We start from the raw sequence: 26266 nt of genomic DNA on the forward strand, positions 1-26266 counted from the left end.
AGCCCTATTCCCTTCTCTCCCTTTTTCTCTCTCTCTATCTCTAATTCCTTTCTTACTCCTATTGTAATTAAACTCCATAAAAGATTGCCGGCTGACTTAAGTTTTCATTTAGGAATTACATAGCTGATTCCTTGGCGACCTTAAATTAATATATATCAGTCTTTTAAAGTGATTTCCTTGGCACAGCTTACCACTAACTTCCTACATCATTGCAATTGAAGAGAAGAGAACATGGCATTACTGCCAGGTAAATACCGTGATCTCACCTACGTGGGGACTCAGGTGAGATTATAGGGAATTTTGGGAAATACCAAGGACTTGTGGGGATTGAAGTCTACGGTTCATAATCTCCATTTTTACAGTACTGAAAACCAAATCTAACAACAGGAAAGAGCTAGGGAACCCTCCTCCTGGACCCAACTTAACAGGCTTGGAATCCCAGCTACTTTTCAGTTTCTGCTGTCAGCTAAGGAAGGTCTGACTAACCTGATCAGTTAGTAGAACACAAAAGAAGCCCCTTCAGGACAGAACAGCCCAAACCCACAGATTCAGCACATAATGAGAGATGCAAGAGTTCAGGCAACTACAGGGGGAAAAGAAGGGGAAATATAAGTAAAGAATAGAAAAAGAAAAAAGAAATTACAATTGACAGCTTCTATCCAGGCAATGAATAAAGAGCACATGGAACAGAGGAAGATCAAGGAACATAAAGCAAAAATATAGAAACCACAGTGAACTGGACAAAGGTTTTGGAAGAACTCAAAAATACAATTCAAAAAACAAGAGAGGCAGAAGACAAACTGAGAAAATAAATTAAAAAGCAAAATAAATCATCTGGAAACAGAAAACAGTGTCTTGAAAGCCAAAATTAGTAAGCTTGAAAATGAGGCAGAGGAAATGAAAGATGAGGTGAAGAAGATGAAAAATGAAGCAAAGAAGATGAAAGATGATCTCCAAAGAAAATCAGACCAGAAGAAGGATGACCAAAAAGCCAGGGATGAAATTCAATCCTTAAAAACTAATGTCCAACAACTACAAGCAAAGAGCTCTACAAGGCAGCAGTAAAATATTTTAAAAAATCAAAAGAATAAAAAAAATGAGGAAAATATGAAACACCTCATCCACAAAATGGAATATCTAGAAAACAGGTAGAGGAGAGACAACTTAAGAATGATTGGACTACTGAAAGTTCATGAAAAAAGAAAGAGCCTGGACATCATGGTACAGGAAATTATCCAAGAAAACTGCCCCAACATTCTAGAGCAAGACAGAAAAGTGGAGATTGAAAGAATCCACAAATCACCTCCTGTACTTAATCCCCAACTAACAAAACCCAGGAATGTTATAGTCAAATTCAAGAACTACCAGACTAAGGAAAAAATATTACAAGCTGCTAAGAAAAGTCATTCAGATACCATTGAACCACAGATAGGATAACACAGATTATGGCTGCATCTATACTGAAGTAGCTAAAGGCATAGAATATAATATTCTGTAAAGTAAGGGAACCAACTCTACAACCAAGAATCAACTACCCAGCAAAACTGACTATATTCCTATAGGGGAAAGTATGGTCATTTAATAAAATAGAAGACTTCCAAACATTCGTAAGAAAAGACTGAACTTGAACAGAAAAATTGATACCCCAAAACAGAACCTAGGAGAATCAACAAAGGGTAATTAAGAAAAGGCGGGAAAACCCAACAACAACAACAAAAAAAAGCCTTTTTTAGGGGACAAAATGAGTTAAAATGATTTGTATCCTCACAAGAAAAGAGAATATTGGTAATTCTTAAAAATTGCTATCACCTGGCTAGCTAGAAGAATTATACTTCGAGGGAAAAGTGATAAACTGTATAGGATGAAATGCCATGATATATCATGGCATTTCATATATGAAATATATATATATATATATTTATATATATAAGAAGAAATAGAATATCTAAGTAACCCCATATCTGAAAAATAAATTGAACAAGCCATCAAAGAACTCCCTAAGAAAAATTCCACAGAGCCTGATGGATTCACAAATGAATTCAATCAAACATTCAAAGAGCAACTAATCCCAATATTATACAAATTGTTTGACAGATTAAGCAAAGAAGGAGTTCTACCAGTTTCCTTCTATGAAACAAATATGGTACTGATTTCAAAGCCAGGTAGGTCAAAAACAGAGAAAAAACTATAGACAAATCTCTTTAATGAATATAGATGCAAAAATCTTAAATAGAATAATAGCAAAATGACTCCAGCAAGTGATCACAAGGGTTATTATGATCAGGTGGGACTTATACCAGGAATGCAAGGATGGATCAATATTAGGGAAAATATGCACATAATCGACCATATTAACAAGCAAACCAACAAAAATCACATGAATATCTAAATACATGCAAAAAAAGCCTTTGACAAAATACAACACTCATTCCTATTGAAATCACTAGAAAGTATAGTAATAGAAGAGGCCTTCCTAAAAACAGTAAACAGTATATATCTAAAACCATCAGCAAACATTATCTGCAATGGGGTTCAACTAGAAGCCTTCCCAATAAGATCAGGAGTGAAACAAGGGTGCCCATTATCACTTTATTATTTAACATTTTACTAAAAACATCAGCAGTAGCAATTAGAGAATAAAAATAAATGGAAGGTATCAAAATAGGCAATGAGGAGACCAAACAATCTCACTCTTTGCAGGTGATGTGATGGTCTACTTAAAGGATCCTAGAGAATCAACTAAAAAGCTAGTGTAAATATTCAACAACTTTAGCAAAGTAGCAGGATACAAAATAATTCCACATACATCATCAGCTTTTCTATATATTTCCAACACATCTCTGTAGCAAGAATTAGAAAGAGAAATTCCATTTAAAATCACCCTAGACAATATAAAATACTTAGGAATCTATTTGCCAAGATAAACACAGGAATTATATTAACACAACTACAAAACACTTTCCACACAATTAAGTAATTGGAATAAAATTGATTGCTCATGGGTAGGATGAGCTAACATAATAAAAATGACACTCCTTCAAAAACTAATTTACTTATTTAGTGCCATACCCATTGACCTATTATTAGACTTTTTTACTGAATGAGGAAAGAAAATAAAGATTATATGGAAGAACAAAGATCAAGGATATCCAGGGAAATAATGGAAAAATTGTGAAGTAATGTGACCTAGCAGTCCCAGATCTCAAACTATATTATAAAGCTGTAGTCATCAAAACAATATGGCACTGGCTAAGAGAAAGAAAGGAGGATCAGTGGAAAAGACTTTGGGTAACTGACCTCAGCAAGACACTCAATGATAAAACCAAAGATCCCAACTTTGGCGACAAAAATCCACCATTTGCTAAAAACTGCTGGGAAAATTGGAAGACAGTATGGGAGAGATGATGTTTGCATCAACATCTCACACCCAACACCAAGATAAACTCAGAATGGGTAAATTATTTGAATATAAAGAAGGAAACTCTAAGTAAATTAGGTGAACACAGAATAGCATTCATGTCAAATCGTTGGGATAAGAAAGATTTTAGGACAAAGGAAGAGTAAGAAAAATTATAAATTATTAAATGAATAATTTTGATTACATTAAATTAAAATTTTGTACATATAAAACCAATGCAAACAAAATTAGAAGGAAAGCAACAAATTGGGAAACAATCTCTAATTACTCAAATTTATAAAGAGTTAATTGTACAAAAATTAAGCCATTCTCCAATTGATAAATGGGTAAGGGACATGATTTAGGCAATTTTCAGATAAAGAAGTCAAAACTATTAATAAGCACATGAAAAAGTGTTCTAAATCTCTTATAATCAGAGAGATAGAAATCAAAACAACTCCGAGGTATCACCTCACACCTAGCAGATTGACTAACATACAGCACAGGAAAGTAATGAATGTAGGAAGGGATGTAGAAAAATCGGGAAATTAATGCATTGCTGGTGGAGTTGTGAATTGATCTAACCATTCTGGAGGGCCATTTGGAAATATGTCCAAAGGGTACTGAAAGACTCTCTGCCCTTTGATCCAGCCATAGCACTGCTGGATTTGTACCCTGAAGAGATAATAAGGAAAAGGACATGTACAAGAATATTCATAGCTGCACTCTTTGTGGTGGCCAAAATTTGGAAAATGAGGGGATGCCCTTCAATTGTGGAATGGCTGAACAAACTGTGGTATATGTTGGTGATGGAATACTATTGTACTCAAAGGAATAATAAACCGGAGGAATTCCATGGGAATTGGAACAACCTCCAGGGATTGATGCAGAGCAAAAGGAGCAGAGCCAGGAGAACATTGTACACAGAGGCTGATACACTGTGGTACAATCAAATGTAATGGACTTCTCAATTAATGGTATTGCATTGATCCAGAACAATTTGGAGGGATTATGAGAAAGAACACTATTCACATTCAGAGGAAAAACTCTGGGAGCAGAAATAGAGAAGAAAAACAACTGCTTCATTACATGGGTCAATGGGGGTATGATTGGGGATGTAAACTAAATGATCAGCCCATTGCAAACATCAACAATGTGGAAATAGGTTTTGATCAAGGACACATGTAATACCCTGTGGAACTGCACTACAGGAATATAGCTATGGGAAGGGGGGGTGAGAAAGAATATGATTCTTGTAAACAAGGAAAAATGTTCTAAATTGACGAATTAAATAATATTTTCAAAAAAGTAATAATTATGTGCTTTCTTTCTATCAGAATGTGCTATGGTACTGGGGATCTAAAGGCCAAAAAAAAAAAGGAAATGGGCATTTTGTTCTAGTAGTTTACATTCTTTCAAGGGATATATATATATATATATATATATATATATATATATATATATATACATATTTAGTATGTGCAAAATAAATTACAGCTAGGTGGCATGGTAGATAAATCACTGGGCTTGAAATCAGAAAGACATCTACATAAGTTCAAATTTGACCACATATAATTTACTAGATGTGCAACCTGGGGCAAGTCACTTAACCCTGTTTGCCTCAGTTTCTTTATTTGTAAAATGAGCTAGAGATGTAAATGGCAAACCATTCTTGTATCTCTGCCCACAATATTGTAAATTGAATCACAAAGCATATGACATAACTGAAGAAACTGAACAAGAATATCACCACAAAATAGATTCATAAATATAAGTAATTGTATGGAGGAAGATAATAGTTCCTGAGCCAATCAATAAAAGTTTCATGTGGAAAATGATGCTTTAACTGTTATGATAGTACCTAAAAATCAGCAAGTTCTCTTTTTCCCCTTATCCAGGTTAAATTCAATAATTGTGAATACAAATGAATTACAGGTTTCTTGAAGTTAGTGCAAACCTCATGGGCAGATGTCATATATTGCCCTTAAAAGGCTTAGGAGGAGACACTTCCCGGGGAGAAGTATTGAGCAATTGTTCCTGAGCATTCATTAGCATTTTATTAAAGTTAATGAAGAACTGGGAACATAAAAATGAGATTTCAGGCACATGAAAATTCATGAACCTTTAAAATAATTGTGAATTTTTTATTAGCTGTAAAGAACATTGTCGTCTTGAGAAGTACACAGGCATTCTAATACTAGATAGTTAACTTATAAAAAGAAAAATAAAGCATTTTCAGTATGACAAATTCATGACAATTAACTTTAGGTTGAAGATGCATTGAACATTCTACAAGTACCAATATTGGAGAGATTTACAAATTCAAAACTGGTCTGTTTGGTAGACCTATCTGGTCTCTGTGGACACATAAGACCAGTTATTCAGTAGTTTCCATGAGTATAAATCATTATTATAATGCTTGCAGTGACCTTGGAGGACATTTAGTTCAACTTTGTCATTTTACACATGAGTAAATTGAGGCCCAGAGAGATTAAATGACTTTCTGAAAGTCTCATAGGTAGATGGTAACAGAGATGGGATATGAACCTTGATCTTCTGGCTACAAAATCAACTTGCTCTCTTTTTTGTTAGTTTCTTCTTCTTTATTTGACATTTTCTGTTTAAAAATGAGAATTTTTTTTAAATTTCTGAATTAAAAAAATAAAATTAGTATTTACATAGCCATAGAAGGAAAGGGGAAACAGAGAAGGGTGTGGATCGACTCCTTTTTTCTTTATGTAATAAATTCTAAGTACTAGAAGGTTTCAAAAATATTTCTTCTCTCCCCTCCCCTTTCCACTTTCTTTTCCCCTTCCTTCCTTTTTATCCCTTATTTTCTAGTCTGGTCTTGTTTTCTCTTGCCATTTTAGTTCTATTCACTCCTCTCCCACCGCCGGAGGAAAAAAAGAAAAAAACAAACCCCTTGTAACAAATCACAGTCAAGCAAAACAAATTTCCCTATTGACTCAGTACAAAGATCTTTTCTTCCACATTTAAGCCATCACTTCATCAAGAAGTGAGTAGCATGCTTCATCTTCAATCTTTTAGAATAATTGATTATTTCATTCATTCAAGTTCTCAAGTATTTAAAGGTTTTTTTCCCCCTTTATAATTTTTTTGTTGTTGTTGTATAATCTTTCTGGTTCTGCTGACTTCATTTTTATCAGTTCATAAATTCTTCCCAAGTTTCTCTGTCTATTCTACTTGAACACTCTTGTTAGTGTCTCTGAGAATTCCCTAATCTATTTTTATCTGTTACTTCTGATTTTCCTCAGGTGTCAGGGGAAATGAAGTGTTTGGTAATATAAAAATCTATTTAATCCAAACTACATTTAAGTTCCATTTATGACATAAAATAATTTTTAGAATTTTAAAAATACATTAAATTGGAGATCATGCTTTCCTAAAATTCTTGAACTTTGTTGTCATCTCTTCCCTTTTAACCTTTCCTTACCTTCCAGAAAATTTTATTTATTGAAATCAGGCAGGTATGATTCATTCAGATGAAAATTTACCAAATTACTCCACTTACTTACTCATGTTTCCCTTATGATAGCCTTCAGAAATGGTACATCTCATTGCTTTGTCCCAAGGGAAAGAAGGTGATTTATGCATAATAACTCTCAGTTACATCTTGCTAGCACATTCATGTTGCTTGCAAATGATAATTGGGCATCAGATGGGGAAACGTCAGTTAGGAGATTAACAATTTGTAAAAAACCTGAAATGATTCTGATCAAATAATATAATTCAATTTTAGGAGCAATAATTCCCTATGATACAGTTTATTTTACTCTTCTTAGACAAGGTAGGATAAAGCAACCGTCCTGCCAAGAATGATTGGGTAATGTAATACATTAGCTGTTTTCTGAAAAAGATACAGGGAAAACAACCTCTTTCTCCAGATTAATTTGACTTCTTAGTGTCCTTCCTTTCTATGCATTCAGATGAGGTGTTCAGTACCAACCTAATTCTTTTTTATGTGTTCTGAATGTTTTCTTTTTTAAATCATTTTTCTCCAAACTATTTAAATAATGACAGTTTTTTAAAGTTCTGAATTTCCAAATGCTTTGAATTTTAATTTGGTGCATTACATTTTCTGAGTGCAAGATAGATGGGCTATAAAAGAATCTCATGGATGCAAAGAGGTGGAATTCAGTAACATCAGGCAATGTTTTAATCGAATTAAAATGTTAATGCCCTGCATTTATATGGCATCGATCACAAGGGAGTTTCAATCACTTTATTGCTAGTTAACCATTATTGCCCCATCTTTCAGCTAAAGCTAGGCAGAGAAATAAAATTATTATTTATTTCATTTTATACAGTGAGTGACAAAAACAACTTAGTCCCATGTGTACATTTCATTTATTGTTAAGTATATGGAATTTTATTGGATACCACAACTTTAAAACATTATATTCTATATTATATTTTGGGAGGAGATATGTATTTGAAATAAATGTGCAAATAGGGATATGATTCAGGAGATATATATTTTGATGAAATTTAAAAGAAATTTTCAAAGTCTACCTGTATCTATCTATTGATTTTAATTCTCAAGACCATTCACATGATGTATTTGCAAATAATTTAATGTAAAATGGGAATAAAAAGATAATGATGATGATAGTAATGAAGATTACTGATACTATGGGGCAATTTTCATGAAGAGAATACTCAGAGTGAAAGTATCACTTGTGACAGGAACATGAACGAATATTTTAAGTCTATATACATATTAAAACTATTTTCATGACAATATTGCTATGATTATATTGGTTAAAATTTTGCATAAAATAGTTGTATGAATATCTCACTAAAATCTTTCAGCCAAATTCTGAACCATATGGAAAAAACCCACCATAATAACATCTTCTATTTTTGTGTGTATATGTTTTTATTTTATTTTGAAAATACTGGCAGTACAAGGAGGATAAAAAAGGAATTTTAAAGCATTTATCCTGTTCCCAACATTTGCATCTTATATTAAGTGCTAGAGACATTTAGGAAAAAAGATGGAGCTAAAGCTCTCAAGGAGCTTATATTAAATGTAGTAAATAACACACACACACACACACACACACACACACACATATATATATTCACATATTGAAATAAAGGGTGGAAAAGGTCTTCTGCAGAAAGTGACATTTTAACTTGTAGTAAGACAGAGATTTCAGGATATATAAAGAAAGAAGGGAAAGTTTCCATACAAACAAGACTCCCAATACAAAACGATGAAGATATGAAATGGAGGGTCGTATATGAAGAAAATGGTCAAACCATAGAATCTGTATGAAAGGAAATAAAATGCAAAAATACTAGAAAGGCAGGAAGGGAACAGGTTGTAAAGAATTTAAAATGTCTTGGAGAGTAATTTCTATTAATCTTAGAGGAAAGAGAAAGGCAAAGTTTATTCAGGCAACAAGTGATGAGGTTTTGAACTAGGATGTAGGGGTTGTGTAAGTAGAGAGAGCATCTGAGAGAAAGAAAGGGCAAGATTTGAGGGCAGATAGTATATATGTAGCAAATAAGAATGGAGAGTCTAAAAGGATGCCAGCTTTGTGATGACTGGATCAATGCATGTGTCCTTGACAGTAATAGAAAAGTTGAGAAGAAAGGTGGGCTTTGGGGAAAGATAATGAAATCTGTTTTGGAAATCATGAGTAAAATATGTCCTTGGAAATTTAACAAGATAGAAGGGAAGATAACATACTTAGACAAATAAATAAATCTCTATTTCTTTCTTTATAATGGAATGATAGAACAATGTAAATGCTTAGGAAATATACAGTGTCATGTGGGAACTGCAAAAAGATCGTTCTTTACTACCATTGGCAAGATACTCCAATATACTCTGAGGGTCTATTTTAACATTTATGCTCCCAATACAATATGTTTAAGACTGGTGATTTCATTGGGTTAGGAAGTTATTTTCCTTTAATAAGTCAATCCATTTTGTACTGTATGTGTAAACATAGCCTTTGTGTAACTAGATTTATGAATCATTTTTTCTTTGAGAATGTTACATTTGTTCTTGAATTAATCCCATGCTATTTTTACCAGACCTATGGAAATAAAAGTGTCTTGAGCCTGACCTAAAGGAAAAAAAAGAGGAAAATGACACTTTGTCCAAAGACATAAGTATACACAATAATATTGACATCTGCATTTTTGTAATAGCCATGAATTGGAAAATAAGTGTGTCCCCATCAATTGGCAAACTGCTAACAAGTTACACTAAATGCATGTAATAGAATACTACTGTCATAAGTAATGACTAAATAATTGGTCATTTAACATTTCTCTCTCTCTCTCTCTCTATATATATATATATATATACACACATATATGTATATATATTTAAATTTAGATTAAAAAGACAGAAAAACAGAGATCACTTGTTTATTATATATACTTGTTTACTTGTTGCCAAATTGATTAAATTGAGAGTTCCCTGAGAGCAGGGATTGTCTTTTACCTCTATATGTACTCTCAGCACTTGGCACATTGCCTGACATATGATAAGAATTTAATAAATGTTTCTTGAATTATTTACTGATTGAAATAAGGGACAGTTTCAGAGAAAACCTAGAAGACGCCTAAATTATTACTAAGTGAGCAGAATATGGGAACTACTTTTCGTATTACTGCTGTAAAGATAAACAATTTTGAAAGATTATAGAACTCTCATTGAGGCAATGATCAACCCTTATTGAGGCAAGAAGCAACCCTAATCCAAGAGGGCTAATAATGAAGACTGTTACTTCCTGGCAGAGGCAATAGTATCAAGATGCAGAATAAGAAACATAGTTTAGACCATGTCCATAACTCTGTTTATTCTTAAAATAAAAACTTAATAGACAAATTGTTCTTTAAACCATTATTTTAGACATGATGTCAGCATAATTAAAAAAATTAAATTGAAGTCCTTTGTTGTAATGAGACTACAATACAGTAATGGAATTTTATCAGAGGTAGAATAATAGTTGTAAGGGAGAGAAAATGTGATTTCCAAACATCTACCTTCATCTTAGTTGATATAGTCAAATTTTATTGATATTTGATGGGCAAACAATGCGCCCCTTGGCCCCTTCTTTCTCCAGTAAATATTTTTGCTAATAAACAATAAAAATGCAAGCATGATAGAGTGCTAGAAATTGTTGGAGTTAAGAGGATTGTAATTATTATTCAAAAGCTTAGTTGTTGCATAATACTAAATAAGTAACATGATTTATCTGATTTAGTTTCCTAATTTATGAAATTTATAAAATGTTGATACTGATATTTGTAACTTACGCTTCACAGAATTATATGAAAAAAGCACTTTGCAACATTAAAGTGCTATATGTGTGGTTAATATCATCATTATTTCTTTCTTCCTTTTTTTTTAAACCTTACCTTCCATCTTAGAATCAATGCTATGCATTGATTACAAGGCAAAAGAGCAATAAGGGCTAAGCAATGGGGGTTAAGTGACTTGCCTAGGGTCACCCCATTAGGAAGTGTCTGAGGCCAGAATGAAACCTAGAACTCCCAATCTTTAGTTGTTCCTATCATCATTAATGTCTAATTGGTATAACTCAGAAGTATATCCTTACTTTATACATGGTATTTGGGAATTCTCAAATTGATTGAAAAAAAAAAGAATTTCCCCTGTCAAATGAAAACACTTCCATTATAAATTTGGGGACAAATTTTACAATTTAATATCTCAGTTAACATATTTGGCTTCACAAGGCTTGTTTTCAATTTTCCCACTAAACTTTCCATTAAATAAGTGTTGTTACCAAAAATAACAATTTTTATACCAGTCGTCAGTTTCTTCCAGCTGCCAACCTATTCCATTCATTCAGGATTGATACCTTTTAACATTGCATTAGCTTTTTCAGACTATTGCAGCCAGCTGGGCAAAAAAAAAAAAAGTATTCAAGTTTTAATTTCTAATCCATACTGTAATTATCTCCTATACATCCCATACTGACTTTCAATATTGTTGCTTAGTCACATGCTTGGGGTGAGGCCCAGAAGAGGGAAATTTTCATATCTGGCTCATGTGGAATCATTTTTATTAATCCATGTTATTTAATATATTTATATGTATACACATGTAAGCACAAATATTATGAAGACATATTCTAGTGAATTTTTATCCTTTCAAGAAGAATTTGATTGTCAGTGTTGTTGTACCTAGGGAGAAGTGGGGGGGGAGGGGAAATAGTGTTCCATTCCTTAGCTTTGGATATAAAGCAAAAGTTCTTACTATCAAGGGCTTCCATATATACCAGATTGCAGGGTATATATGAACTTGGATGGGAAAAAGAACCTTTGTTCAGTCATTTTTCAATTGTGTCTGACTTTTCATGACCCTATTTGGGGTTTTCTTGGCAAAAATACTGGAGTAGTTTTCCATTTCCTGCTCCAACTCATTTTTAATCCAATCTATTTTACTTTATGCCTTTAAAAAATATTCTTCTGAGAAATAGTCCATAGACTTCATTAAACTGTCAAAGAGGGCCATCACACACATACGCATACACACACAGATGCTGATCACACATCTCCTGTGTGATATTTTTCCTGATCTCAGCATATAAAATATTTATTTGGAGTCCAAAGGAAGGAGAAATCTCAGAAATTTACTTAGTCCTATTAAAGGTTATTGAGCAGGTATATTTTACCCTAAATCCCTACTTAAGACCTTCATTCCATAATGAAGATGACTGGTTGCAAGTGCCCAAGGACATATCAGAAGATTCCAAGCTATGATGGGTTCTTTGAAACTACAAAGGAATTGAAATTTGGCTTGGCAATTGCATGACTTTTTATAGTTTGATGGTCAGTGGAGATAAGTTCAGTGGGATAAAGACTCTAGGAAAGTCATTTAATCTCTCTCAAACTCAGTTTGGTCAACTATAAAAAAAAGGGATAATCAATGGATTTACTTCACAGGATTGTTGTGAGAGTCAAATGAGACAGCAGAACAATTTATTGTAAATAGCATACTTTGCATACATTTGTTTTTTTTTTTGTTTGTTTGTTGGCCCCCCAATTAGATTTATCTCTTTGAGAGCAGAAAATATCTCTTACCAATAAAAAAAAATCCCAGATATTTGTACAATGCCTGACAAATTAGGCTCTTAATTTTTTAAAATTATTAATGATGAAGATTGACAAAGGTATTTGGAAACCCTAATGTCCTATAGAAATGATAACTACTATTATAATTTGTTTATGAAAACAAAGTCTCCTTAAGAGACACCAAGGGATATGGTCATATCTTCTGTAAGGAAACAGAAGCAAAAATTCTATTCGATGGCACACCTCTCATTAAGTACAGGGAATCCATCAGGGAAGACCCTTGTTAAAAACCTTATTTATATGAAGTCATTATAAATGTTATTATTTGGCTCAATTAAAAGGTCTATATGACATTTGTCATATGTCAAAAGGTCTATATGAGTTCTGCATATCAGGTAATTCCATATCATCTCGTCTAATAAATCCTTTGTGTATTGGAGACAAATTAAACAGTAATTCTCTTCAGCACGATTCAACTTTGAAGCTGACTCTGCTAATTCCATTTGTAAGACAAATAACATTGGAAACACATTTGCTTTCAGTGATACTAGAAATTCATCTGATGGCACTGGGAGAATATGGGAGTGGGTCTGGTATGGGTCCCCAAGCTGATATGGGAGAACTTACTCCTATATAAAGTCCTCTATTTTATTTGCTTTCCAATAGAAAAAAGAATATGTTTGTCAGTCTACTGAAACTACATGAGCAGGCAGACTGATATGAAACTCTTAACATGATCTGAAAAAGTCATTTTTGAATGGTCATCGAAGCTTATCCTCCCTGGGTAGCATTGAGAGTTGGGGTACAGAGACTGCCTTTTTTGGTTTTGTTTTTATTTTAAATATCAGGATCTCACTTTTGTCGTGAGAAAAATGTGTTGCATTGATCTTGAGGGACAAAGAGGGAATGAATGAACTTTCAGTAAGTCAGTCTTTTATTGTGATAGAACATATGTTGGCGATTCTCCAGAATCGGTTAAAGAACAAATCATAGAAACAATTAATAATTTAATTGAAGCAAATGACAATGATGAGACAACCTTTCAAAATCTATGGGATGCAGTCAAAGCAGTATATTAATATCCTTGAATTCATATATTAACAAATTAGAGAGGGCAGAGTTCAATGAACTGGGCATGCAAATTAAAAAACTGGAAAGTGAACAAATTAAAAACCCTCAGACAAAGACTAAATTAGAGATCTGAAAATACAAAGGAGAAAGTAATAAAATTGAAAGTCAAAGAACTATTCATTTAATAAATAAGACTGGAAGCTGGTGTTTTGAAAAAAAACAAATAAAATAGGCAAAATACTGGTCAATCTAATTTAAAAAAAGGAAAGAAGAAAACCAAATCGATAATATCCAAGACTAAAAGGGAGACCTCACTGCTAATAAAGAGGAAATTAAGGCAATAATTTAAGACTATTATGCCCAATTATATGGCCATAAACATGGCAATGTAGGTGATATGGATGAATATTAACAAAAATACAAATTGCCTAGATTAACAGAGGAAGATATAGATTACCTAAACAACTCCATATCAGAAAAATAAATTGAACAAGCCATCAAAGAATTCCCTAAAAAAATCCCCAGGTCCAGATGGATTCACAAATGAATTCTATCAAACATTGACAGAACAACTAATCCCACTATTATACAAAGTATTTGACAGAATAAGCAAAGGAGTTCTACCAAATTCCTTTTATGACACAAATATGGTACTGATTCCAAAGCCAGGCAGGTCAAAAACAGAGGGAAAAAAACAAAAAAATATAGACCAATCTCCTTAATGAACAGATGCAAATATGTTAAATAGGATACTAGCAAAAAGAATCCAGCAAGTGATCATGAGGGTTATTCACTATGAACAGGTATGATACATACCAGGAATGCAAGGATGGTTCAATATTAGGAAAACCATCCACATAATTGACCAGATTAACAAGCAAACAAACAAAAACCACATGATTATCTCAATAGATGCTGAAAAAGCCGTTGATAAAATAAAATACTCATTCGTTCCTATTGAAAACACTAGAAAGTTTAAGAATACAAGGGTCTTTTCTAACCATCAGCAAACATCATCTGCAATGGTGATAAACTAGAAGTCTTCCCAATAAGATTAGTAGTGAAACAAGCATGCTCATTATCACCTCTATTATTTAACATTGTACTAGAAACACTAGAAGTCGCAATTAGAGAAGAAAAAGAAATTGAAGGTATTAAAATAGGCAATGAGGAGACCAAGCTATCACTCTTTGCAGATGATATGATGGTCTACTTAAAGAATTCTAGAGAATCAACCAAAAAGATAATCAAAACAATCAACAACTTTAGCAAAGTTTCAGGATACAAAATAAACCCACATAAGTCATCAGCATTTCTATATATATCCAACACACCTCAGCAACAAGAATTAGAAAGAAAAAGTCCATTTAAAATTACCCTAGTCAACATAAAATACTTAGGAATCTATCTGCCAAGACAAACACAGGAACTATATGAATATAACTACAAAACATTCTCAACACAATTAAAAATAGACCAAAACAATTGGAAAAATATCGATTGCTCATAGATAGTATGAGTTAACATAATAAAAATGACAATCCTACCAAAATTAATTTACTTATTTAGTGCCATACCCATCGAACTACCAAAAACCTTTTTTATTGAATTAGAAAAAAAAAAACATAACAAAGTTCATTTGGAAGAATATAAGATCAAGGATATATAAGGAAATCATGAAAAAAAATATCAAGGATGGAGGCCTTGCAGTTCCAGATCTCAAACTGTACTATAAAGCAGTGGTCATCAAAATATTTTGGTACTGGCTAAGAGACAGAAAGCAGGATCAGTGGAATAGACTTTGGGTAAGTGACCTTAGCAAGACAGTCCAAATATCCCAGCTTTTGGGACCAAAATCCACTATTTGATAAAAACTGCTGTGAAAATTGGAAGACAGTATGGGAGAGATTGGGTTTGGATCAATATCTCATACCCTTCACCAAGATAAACTCAGAATGGTTGAATGACTTGAATATAAAGATGGAAACTATAAACAATTTAGGTGAATACAGAATAGTATATATGTCAGATCTTTGGGAAAAGAAAGACTTAAAAATCCAGCAAGAGCTAGAAAAAATCATAAAATGTAAAATCAATAATTTTGAGTACATCATATTAAAAAGTTTTTGTACAAACAAAAACAATGCAACAAGAATTAGAAGGGAAGCAACAAATTGTGAAACATTCTTCATAACAGAAACCTCTGACAAAGATCTAATTACTCATATTTATAAAGAGCTAAATAAATTGTACAAAAAATCAAGCATTCTCCAATTGATAAATAGGCAAGGGACATGAATAGGCAATTTTCAGTTAAAGAAATCAAAACTATTAATAAGCACTTGAAAAAGTGTTCTAAATCTCTGATAACCAGAGAGAGACAAATCAAAACAACTGAGATTTCACCTCACACCTAGCAGATTTGCTAACATGACAGCAAAGGAAAATAATGTTGGGGGGGATGTGGCAAAGTCAGGACATTAATGCATTGCTGGTGGAGTTGTGAATTGATCCAACCATTCCGGAGGGCAATTTGGAACTATGTTCAAAAGGGGCTAAAAGACTGTCTGCCCTTTGATCCAGTCATAGCACATGGGTTTGTACTCCAAAGATATAATAAAGAAAAAGACTTGTACAAAAATATTCATAGCTGCACTCTTTGTGGTGGCCAAAAATTGGAAAATGAGGGGATGCCCTTCAATTGGGGAATGGCTGAACAAATTGTGGTATCTATTGGTGATGGAATATTATTATGCTTAAAGGAATAATAAACTGGAGGAATTCCATGGGAACTGGAATGACCTCCAGGAATTGATGTAGAGTGAAAGGAGCAGAACCAGGAGAACATTGCACACAGAGACTGATACACTGTGGTATAATATAATGTAATTGACTTCCCTATTAGTGGCAATGCAGTGATCCTGAACAACTTGGAGGTATCTATGAGAAAGAATACTATCCACATTCAGAGGAAAAACTGGGGGAGTAGAAACACAGAAGAAAAACAACTGCTTGAATACATGGGTCGAGGGGGCTCTAAATGAACATCTCAGTGCAATCGCCAACAACATGGAAATGGGTTCGGGTCAAGAACACATGTAAAACTCAGTGGAATTGTGTGTCAGCTACAGGAAGTGGTTGGGGGGGGGAGGGAGGAAATGAATATGTTTCTTGTAACCAAGGAATAATGTTCTAAATTTACTCAATAAATAAATAAATAAAAATTAAAAAAAATAAAAGAAAATATCCTGGGCTACCTTTGCTCCATGTCATTTCAACTTAAAAGTAGTGAAAATTCAGAAGTACCAGGAATACCTGACATAAGTGGCATTAATTTTTTGTTTGCTTGCCTATGTACATGTGTACTCAGGACATAGATTGGGCATTAGATGAATCTAGCATACAGCGTTCAGATGCAAAAAGCTTTTTATCAGTGAAAATTTTTTTATATCCAAAGAATGCAGTTTTCCAAATGGTTTAAAATATGATTATTGACCTGGTCTAAAAGCAATTTGTATAGTGCTGCAATAAGTTGAAGTTGTTACACATTTTCCCTAATATAATAAAGCCATTCTGAAATAAATAATGCAGTGTCTTAGAAACCTGCAATAGAAGAAATACTATTTTAGCATTATTGCTTGCCACACAATAGGCAGGACTATTAAAGATTATTAACTTTCAAAAACATATTGTAAGCTGGTGTAATAAAAATATTGACCAAGCTTGTTTTATATTTTCTAAGAGGCAGATTGCATTTTTTAAAAAAAATCCATTCCTAAAAGTGAATTTTTTAAAAATAAAGCTTACTAGTTGAGTTTATTACTTTCAGTGATACTGCTGAACTATATTTTTCTCTCTTTAGCCAACTTTTCATTTCAATACTGGTTTTTTTTTTTTTTTGGCTTGTCAAATATGAAACTGCAAACAAGCACACAAAATATTCTAAAAGGGTATTTTAGTTTCAAACTTAGTCTCAATACAAGGTTGAGTATTTTGTCTGATCATAAGATTGGAAAAGACCCATGTCCAGGTGAGTGGGATTTATTATGACATTAGGTGGCTAAAAAACTGCATTAAAGGAGGCAGAGGTCAATCAAATGCCAGGGAAACCTTTGTTGCCTTCTAGAGTTAACAGGTGACATAATAGATCGAGTCCTAAGTCTAGAGTCAGGAAGCCCTGAGTATAAATTCAGTCTCAGATGTTTACTAGCTATATGATATTGGGAAAGTAATTTAACCTCTTTTTGCTTCCGTTTCCTCAACTGTAAAATGGAGATAATAATAGCACCTATCTCTCAAAGTTGTTGTATGGATCAAATGAAATGTCTGTGAAAAGTCCTTATTATAGTGCCTGACATGTACTTTCTGCTATATAAATGATTATCACCTCCCTTTTAGGGAAAACTAATCCATATTGAGAGGAAGTAAGGAACCCCTATACCCTCATATGGTCCAATTAACATGTAATGAAATGTTTCTTTATAGACTCTATAAAATACAGACAATTCTTTCTGCCATAAGTAATGAATAAACTCCTAATTTGGATCTTTTATGGATGTTTACATTTGAATTGTTGTTATAAATTATAAATACATTTTTATTTAGCAGTACTATGTTTTATCAAAATTGTGTAGTTTCCCTAATTCCAAGAACAGTATTTTGTACAATGAAGGTATTTAATAAATATTTGCGTAATGATTGAATATTGAACATTTCCTTAGAAAAGATTGTATTAGCAAGATAAAAGATATAGGAACATGTTTGATGCATTGTTATTACAATTGTGGGCAAAAGAAGAAACTTGTTTTATTTGAATAAGTAGGTATATACAATCTGTTGTTGATTAGCTGAATCAGTGATATTTCACCCCTAACTCTAATTCTAGTAGGCATTCAAATTAGATAAATTTAAAGGAATATTTTGAAAGGAAGTGATGAGCCATCTGGTGTATTTTCCAGTTTTAAAGATAGTGTTTCCTATCAGTCGAGAGAGTAAAGTTATATATGGAAACTTTTCACACTTAAGATGGTATGTATTTTGATATCTGTGAGTGTTTGGGAAAAAAGAAAGCAAGTGTTCAGTTCACAAAAGTAGTAACTAAGATTTTCAAACCTAAGAACTGAATTGTTGAATAGTATACTTTAAGGGAGAAAGTTGTTAATTATTACAAAGTTTGGACTGTGTTATATTTAAAAATAGGGACACCAGGAATTTGTATTAATCCCAAAGGGATTTATTTACAATTTCTTAACAAAATATAGAAAGAGTGAAGTAAGAAAATCAGAGAGAGGTTAGGGTAAGATATCTAGCTTAAGAATTAAAGAATTTACTCCTGGCCCCTGGTTCAACCCAGGCGGGGAGAGTTAGTCCTTAAACCTCTGAAAAAGCTGTGGACCTGGGGAAGTCTCTCTCAAAAGGTAAGTCTCTCCTGAGGCTATTTTTTTTTCAGAAAATCCGGCAGTTAAGAGTCAGCTTTTTACTCACCATGTGTCAGTCCAAAGGAAGAGATTTTAGAACAGCCTCACCAGGAACAGGGTCTCAGGTCCAGTCAGCAAATTCTCCACCAGCCTCCACTCCAAGTAGAACTGCCCTGTAGAACTGCACTCAGGAAGTTGTAACTCTTTTTTAAAGACACTTTTTTTTGCATCACTTCCTGTGCCTTCCCCTAATTTTATGTCTATCAATAACAGTTGAAGCTTTGCTTTAAGACTGCCCAGAGGCTGTTAGTTTAATTCTGATTCCTTACCCACTATTGCACAATTGGGTCACAGACCTCCCCCACTCAAGTGTGAATGGGGTGTTTACACCTTTGGTGATTAAATCTAAAAATGGGCAGGAGTTACAATTTAATCTTCACAATCAGGGGAGAGTTAATTGTTTTCATTTTCACAATCAGGGGAGAGTTAAATTTAATCTTCACAATACCAAGATATACTGGGAGCAAGAGGATGTGTGTGTGGGTGTGTGTGTGTGAGGTCTGCTAGAACCAAGATTTTAGGTGCCAAATTACTATTTTAGCACCAAAAGTGACTGAAGTATCAATAATTTAATTTTCTTTTTTATTGTATTTTTTCTTAGATGTATCAAAAATTTCTTGAAAAAAACTGTGACTTTATTTTGCCATGAATATTTAAAAATACTATTTAGTTTTGTTTAACTCCTTTTTTCTATTATAATCTTTACTACAAAGATTGACTTTCCAGATAGAAGAGGAAAGTCATGTATTTGAAGGTGTTAAAAAAAGCATCACTAAAACATAAGATACATATTTAAAAGAAGAAAACACATTGCATATCCTTTAATGATAGAGAAAGGAGGGGAGTTTTCAGCAATTTTCTGATTGTAATTTTGAATTCATGTTCATATCTATGAAATGAATCTATTTTTTGAGACTTTAATAAACTTAATTCCAAACTGAAAGTTAAACTTTATTCCATAAAATTCTGTTGCCTAAACTTTAAAACTGTCAATATCTTCTTAGTTTTTTTCTCTATTGAATATATGCCTCTTGTCAATTGTTTTCCTCAATGAAAATGAAAATAAATGGGTTTAATCATTACATTTTGAAGGTATTCTCTCACAAAACTCATGTTTCTGTGGTTCATAAGGGATGATCAAATTTGGGTTTTACATACTGAAATGAAATCTAATCTTTTAAAAAAATTTATATATATATATATATATACATATATATATATATATATATATATAATAAACCCTTACCTTCCGTCTTGGAACCTGTGTATTGGTTCCAAGGTAGAAGAGGCAGCAAGGGCTAGGCAATGGGGGAGGAGATGTTTAAGTGACTTCCCAGGATCACACAGCTGGGAAGTGTCTGAGGACAGATTTGAACTTAGAGACCTCTCATCTCTAGGCCTGGCTCTCAATCCACTGACTACACAGCTGCCCCCATTAAATCTATTTTTAACAGTATCTGGCAGTGCAGCATTAGGGAAAATGTTCAGTTATGTCTTCCTGGTTTATAGGAAGAGAAATATTTAATTTGAAGTGATATCTTTTTAGGATAATTATTTATTTGTTGAAATATATCATAATGTATCTAAGTGTGTAGTATACTTTTTGTTTTTATATCATTTTCATTGGTTGATCCAGTGGTCAGGCAAATTTTTATAAAAGCAAAATAACTTCAGATATTAGAACTTCCCATTTTAATTACTTGGTTCAGATTTCTGATGAAAGCAAAATATTCTTTTCCTTTTCTGGGAAGATTTCTTTTCTTTTTTAAAATTATATACACATAATAATCAATACCACCAATAAAAACATTTAAATAAATAAGTGCATAAAATAATATGCTAACCCATAAACTATGCATTATTTACAATTTTTAAAAAATATGTAAATTGTGTGTGTGCTAATATGAATATCCTTTGCTTTTGACTTCCCTTTGGATTTGTTTTATTTGGATACTTTTTTGTCTTGATTTTGTAGCTGTATTTTAAAAAATGTAATCATGGTATGCATTATTCTTGTTCCCTTTTCATGTCTTCATATATTTCCCTTATTTTCTTTATATTTCCAATATTTGTCATTTCTAATAAAAATAATACAATGTACTGCATTCCATATCACTATCTATTCAGCCATTTCTCAAAATTATTGCATTTGTGTTATTTCCAGTGATTTTGTCATTACAAATTATCCATGAATATTTTCATACATACACAGCTTTTCTTATCCTTTCAATGATGCCCTGAGGACCTAACACTAGAATGGAACTCATAGGAAATTGAGAATGAATAGCTCTATACCTTTTAATGCACATTTCCATCTTGTTTTCTTAAAAAAAAAATTCACAGATACACCAGCAATATAATGTTAGGCCTGTCTCTCCATCTTCCTATCAGCATTTAATTTGATCTACTTAATCTCTCTAGTTCTAAATTAACATTCAATATCAGGGCCATACTTAGCTATATTGGTTTTTAGGCAAAAGACAAAAATCTTTTATCAGGATCATATTCTTTCCAAAAGCAAGTCTTTCCTGCATGGTCATACTCATTGAAACTATACCACTGCCAGAAGCCCTAAGTAATGCAGTATTGCCACAATAGTATGATGAGTATCAAAATAAGAGGTTTTTTAAAATTTATTTATGTTCTCTAAACCATTGTTGTCCCACCAGACACTCTTTGGATTGTGTGTATGTGCTCAGGCTTAAATCTATTGCTAGTCTCATGCAGGTGGCTATTATTTTAAAAATTTATTTTTACTGTCATGAAAAATACACTCCCATATTGGTCATTTTTGTAAGAACAAACTTTTACATAACCAAAACCTCCAAATAAAACCATAAATACACTGATGTGAAAGATGACTTAAACAGTTTTCTCTAAAGGTAGATAGCATTCCCCTTTATAATTTTTTTTAGGATTGTCCCAAATCATTACATTGCTGAGAGGAACCAAGTTTTCACAGATAATCATCATACAATGTTGCTATTATTGTGTACAATTGTTTCCCCAGTTCCGTTTATGTTACTCTCTATCAGTTCATGCAGATTTTTCTAAGGTTTGTTTGCTTGTTATTGAAATCTTCTTGCTTATCATTTTTTAGAGCACAATAATATTCCATCATTAACATATACCACAATTTGTTCAGCCATTACATAACTGATAGACATCCTCTCCTTTTCAAATTCTTTGTCACTTTAAAAAGCTGGTATAATTATTTTTGTACAAGTGGGTTCTTTCCCCTCTTTATTATATCTTTGGGATATAGATCCAGTAGTGGTCTTACCAGAACAAAGGGTATGTACAGTTTTATAGTCATTTGGACAGAGCTCCAATTTGCCTTCCAGAATGTTTGTATCAACTCACAACTCCACCAACAATGCATTAGTGTCCCAATTCTACTATATCCATTCTAATACTGATCCATTTCCATGACCAATCTAATAGATATGAGGTTGCACCTCAGCATTGTTTTAATTTGCATTTCTCTAGTCAAGAGTGATTTAGAACATTTTGTTTCAAATTATTATTGATGTCTGAGCTTTTCATCTGAAAATTGCCTGTTCATATCCTTTGACCATTTATCATTTGGGGAATTACTTTTATTCTTATGAATTTGACTGACATCTCTATAAATTTGAGAAATTTTTTAGGCCTTTATCAGAGACATTTGTTATAATTTTCCCCAGCTTTTGTTTCCCTTTTAATCTTGATTAGATTAGTTCTACTTCTACAAATGCTTTTTAAATTTACTATAATCAAAATTATTCATTACATGTTATAATACTCTATTTTGTTTGTTCATAAATTCTTCCCTTTTCCAAAGACCTTCTAGGTAAACTTTCTGTGTTTCCCAAATTTAGTTATGGTATCACTTTTTATATCTAAATCATGTCCATTTTGATCATATCATGGAATGTTGTTTCTCTTCAGATATCTACCATATTTAACTGATTTAAGGTTCTATTCATTTCCTTAACTTCTTTCCTTATTTAATTTTTGGTCATATGTACCTTGTTGTGAGAGGGGAAATTAAAGTCCCCTACTATTATTATTTTGTTATCTATTTCCATCTGTAACTCATTTAGTTTTTCCTATAAAAATCTGAATTCTATAAAGATTGATATATGCAGGTCTAATATTGATGTTTCATTATCCAAATTACTTCTGAATACAATATATTATAATCATCCCTTCTAATTATGTCCATCTTTGTTACAAATATGTCAGAGATCATGACTACTACCCCTGCCTTATCTGTATCAACTGAGGGATAGTATATTCTGCTCCAACCCCTCATCTTCACTATATGTATATTTCTTGTTTTCTTACGAGTAGCCTGTTTTCTTATGAACTATACATTGTCAGTTCCTGGTTTTAATCCTTTCTGGTATACATTTTCTTCTCATGGGTAAATTCATCCCATTTATAGTCAATGTCATGATTATAGCTATGCATTTCCATCTATTCTTTCCTTCTCACTGTTTGTCTCCTTTGTCCTTTCTTTCTCATATAATATGTTCAATTTCCTTTAATCAATACTCATATACCTTTTCATATCCCTTCCCATAAATCCTCCCTTATGTTCTCCCCTTGCCTTTTAGGTATGAAATTGGTCTGTCTTTCCAAAGGCCACTTCCTTGTCCTTTCTCACTAATCTTTTATTTCTTATTTTATCCACCTTTCAGAAAATTCTTCCTTTTCCCCCAAACTTCCCCCTCCCATAATATTACTTTAGTCACCTTAGGGGACACTCACTGCTTCCCTTTTCCATTTATTTTTCCTCCTGTTTCTTTGTACATTGGGGGAAAATTTACACTTTTAATTGTGAATATTGTTCTCTCTTTACCCCATGTCTAATGAGAGTTGTATTCTAGTACCAGCCCTTACTCTTTTCCTCTTTTTTTTTCCCATAGCAGTTCCTGCACTTATTCCTCCTGTTAAAATTAAAATACATTTTCTGTTAAAGTATTATATTTTTATGAGGTTTAATAAAGATTAAGAAATAAAGAAAATAAAGAGAATACAGAATGAGAAAAGCATGTGCAACTTACTCACAACATCCTGCCTGCATGTGCTTAGAAGCCGAAGCTGAGAGAGAGCAAGTAGGCGGTACAGTCAGTTTAAATACCCATTTTGTTCTTGGCCCAGGTGAGGACTCTCATGATATTATAGGGCATTCTGGGAAGTGCCAAGGATTTCTGGGGATTGAAGTCTGGGGTTCAAATCTCCATTTTTACATTCCCCCCTTTGATCATTATTGGGAAACCAGTTTCCCCAAAAGGATCATGAAAACATAATCAACTTAAAGATTATAATAATTTGAGGATAAGAGGAAAAAAGAACAAAACCAATAATTGCTAGACACATTGACAAAAAGCCAGTTAGGGGGCAGTCCCCTTTGGCATGAAAGTATATATACAAATAAATGTTCAATCAGCCACACCTAAAGTTCATTCTTGATCTTCTCCTGCAGCTTGTGGTCTGGAGGCATCTTCATGGCGTCTTCTCCAAACAGTTGTTTCTGGATTTGGAGAGGTATCATGTTTCTTAACCTAAAATTCTTCTCAAAAGGAATTAAAAATTTGCAATTTAAATTAATCTCCATTTTTACACTCCTCCATATGAGATACCCATTCCACCCTACAGCTTCAGCTACTCAAAACTACTGTTTTGTCTCATTCCATTACATTCACCTTGACCTTGAGTCTTCCATTCCTATACAACACTTCAAAATATCCAGGCAATGACACCATTCCCAGTGATCATAAATGTCATTTTCTATGAATGAAACAAATTCATTCAGTAGATGGTGTTTGAACTTCATTTTAAAGGGAAAGAGACAAAGAGGTTAATGTTATGAAGCATTTCAGAAATGTAGACTATCAAAGAAAGGTATGAAGGTAAGGGATGAAATGTTTTTTGGGAGGAATGTTAGCCACCTGCTCCTCCAATTGAGCAAGAATTAGATCAAGGGAAAAAAAAAACCCTTTTTAACAGATACCAGAATCAAATAAAATATATTCCTATTTTGTCTATGTCTAAAAACTTATGACATATTGGGTCTGGTTTCCATTATATGTTAGGGGATGTAGCATGCTTTCTCAATGGTCTTCTAATATCATGACTGGCCATCACATTTGATCAGAGTTCATAAGTCTTTTAAAGTTTGTCATTACAATGATGTTTTTATTGTATAAATTGTCTTTTTGCTTCTGTTTTTTTTTCTATTTCAGACTACTACATAATAGTTTTCTGATGCTATTATAATACATGGGAACCTCTATTATTGACATTATTTCCTTTGAAATATGCAGTAAATTCAACATAGTAGTTTCAAAGTTTTCCTCTGTCTCACTAAAACTCATTTTAATTTGTTAATTCTTTTGAATACTTCCAGTATTAAATATGTAATTATGTTTGCTTTATAAAACTCTTCATAAGCTAACTCCTTTCTACCTATCAATTCTTCTTCCCCTTCTCGATGTTCCTTGAATAGGAAACTCTATTTCTCAATTCAGGCCATTTTCACTGGTTTTCCACTATGCCTGGAATACTTTCCCTCTTCTGTTCCATCTCTAGATTGACTTCCTTCAATCTCATTTAATGTGTTACCTTATACAAGCAACATTCCCAATCTAATAATGTTAATTTCAAATATCTGAGAACATATCTATTTTATCCTGTAGATATCTTATTAGTACCTGGTACAAAGAATATATTCCTTGAGAACAGGGACTGTTTTGCTTTCCTTTGTATCCTAAGTAAGTAGCATAATGTTCTGAATATAGTAGAAGTACTTGATTTTTATGCACTTTTTTCTTTTCTCATTTTTTCAGGTTATCAGTGAATCAGACAGAGCTCATTAAACACCTACCATTTGTTAGTCTCTGTACTCTGCACTATTATTATCTCTGTTACTTCTAAAGAACACTTCTCATGTAACAAATAAGCATAGTCAATAAAAATGAATTCATGCTTTGTATGGGTCTGAAAATGTGTGCCTCTTCCCATAATTTATTATCTCTATCAGGAGATGGGAAACATGCAGCATTTTTAGTCTTCTTGAATATTTGGGAGTGATTATTGCATTGGCCAGATTTATAGAATATTTTAGAACTGTGGTGTCAAACTCAAAAAGAAAAGTACATACAGATCCTTGCTACCAAATATTGACTTAGAAAACATCTTAACATTATCTATCTTCTTTTGGGGTATTAGGGATATTATGAAACCCATG

General features: G+C 32.8%; 1 long non-coding RNA gene across 1 annotated transcript in view; it reads left to right on the forward strand.

Annotated features, from left to right (window-relative positions):
* Window positions 1–26023, forward strand: part of LOC130455079 (uncharacterized) — a 66638-nt gene extending 40615 nt beyond the window's left edge. The window contains exon 3 of the long non-coding RNA XR_008912934.1: window positions 25866–26023. This is a non-coding gene — a long non-coding RNA (uncharacterized LOC130455079). The remainder of the gene's footprint in view (window positions 1–25865) is intronic.
* The last annotated feature ends 243 nt before the right edge of the window (window positions 26024–26266 follow it).

Source organism: Monodelphis domestica, chromosome 6 (assembly GCF_027887165.1).
Source record: "Monodelphis domestica isolate mMonDom1 chromosome 6, mMonDom1.pri, whole genome shotgun sequence".
Classification (NCBI taxonomy): domain Eukaryota; kingdom Metazoa; phylum Chordata; class Mammalia; order Didelphimorphia; family Didelphidae; genus Monodelphis; species Monodelphis domestica.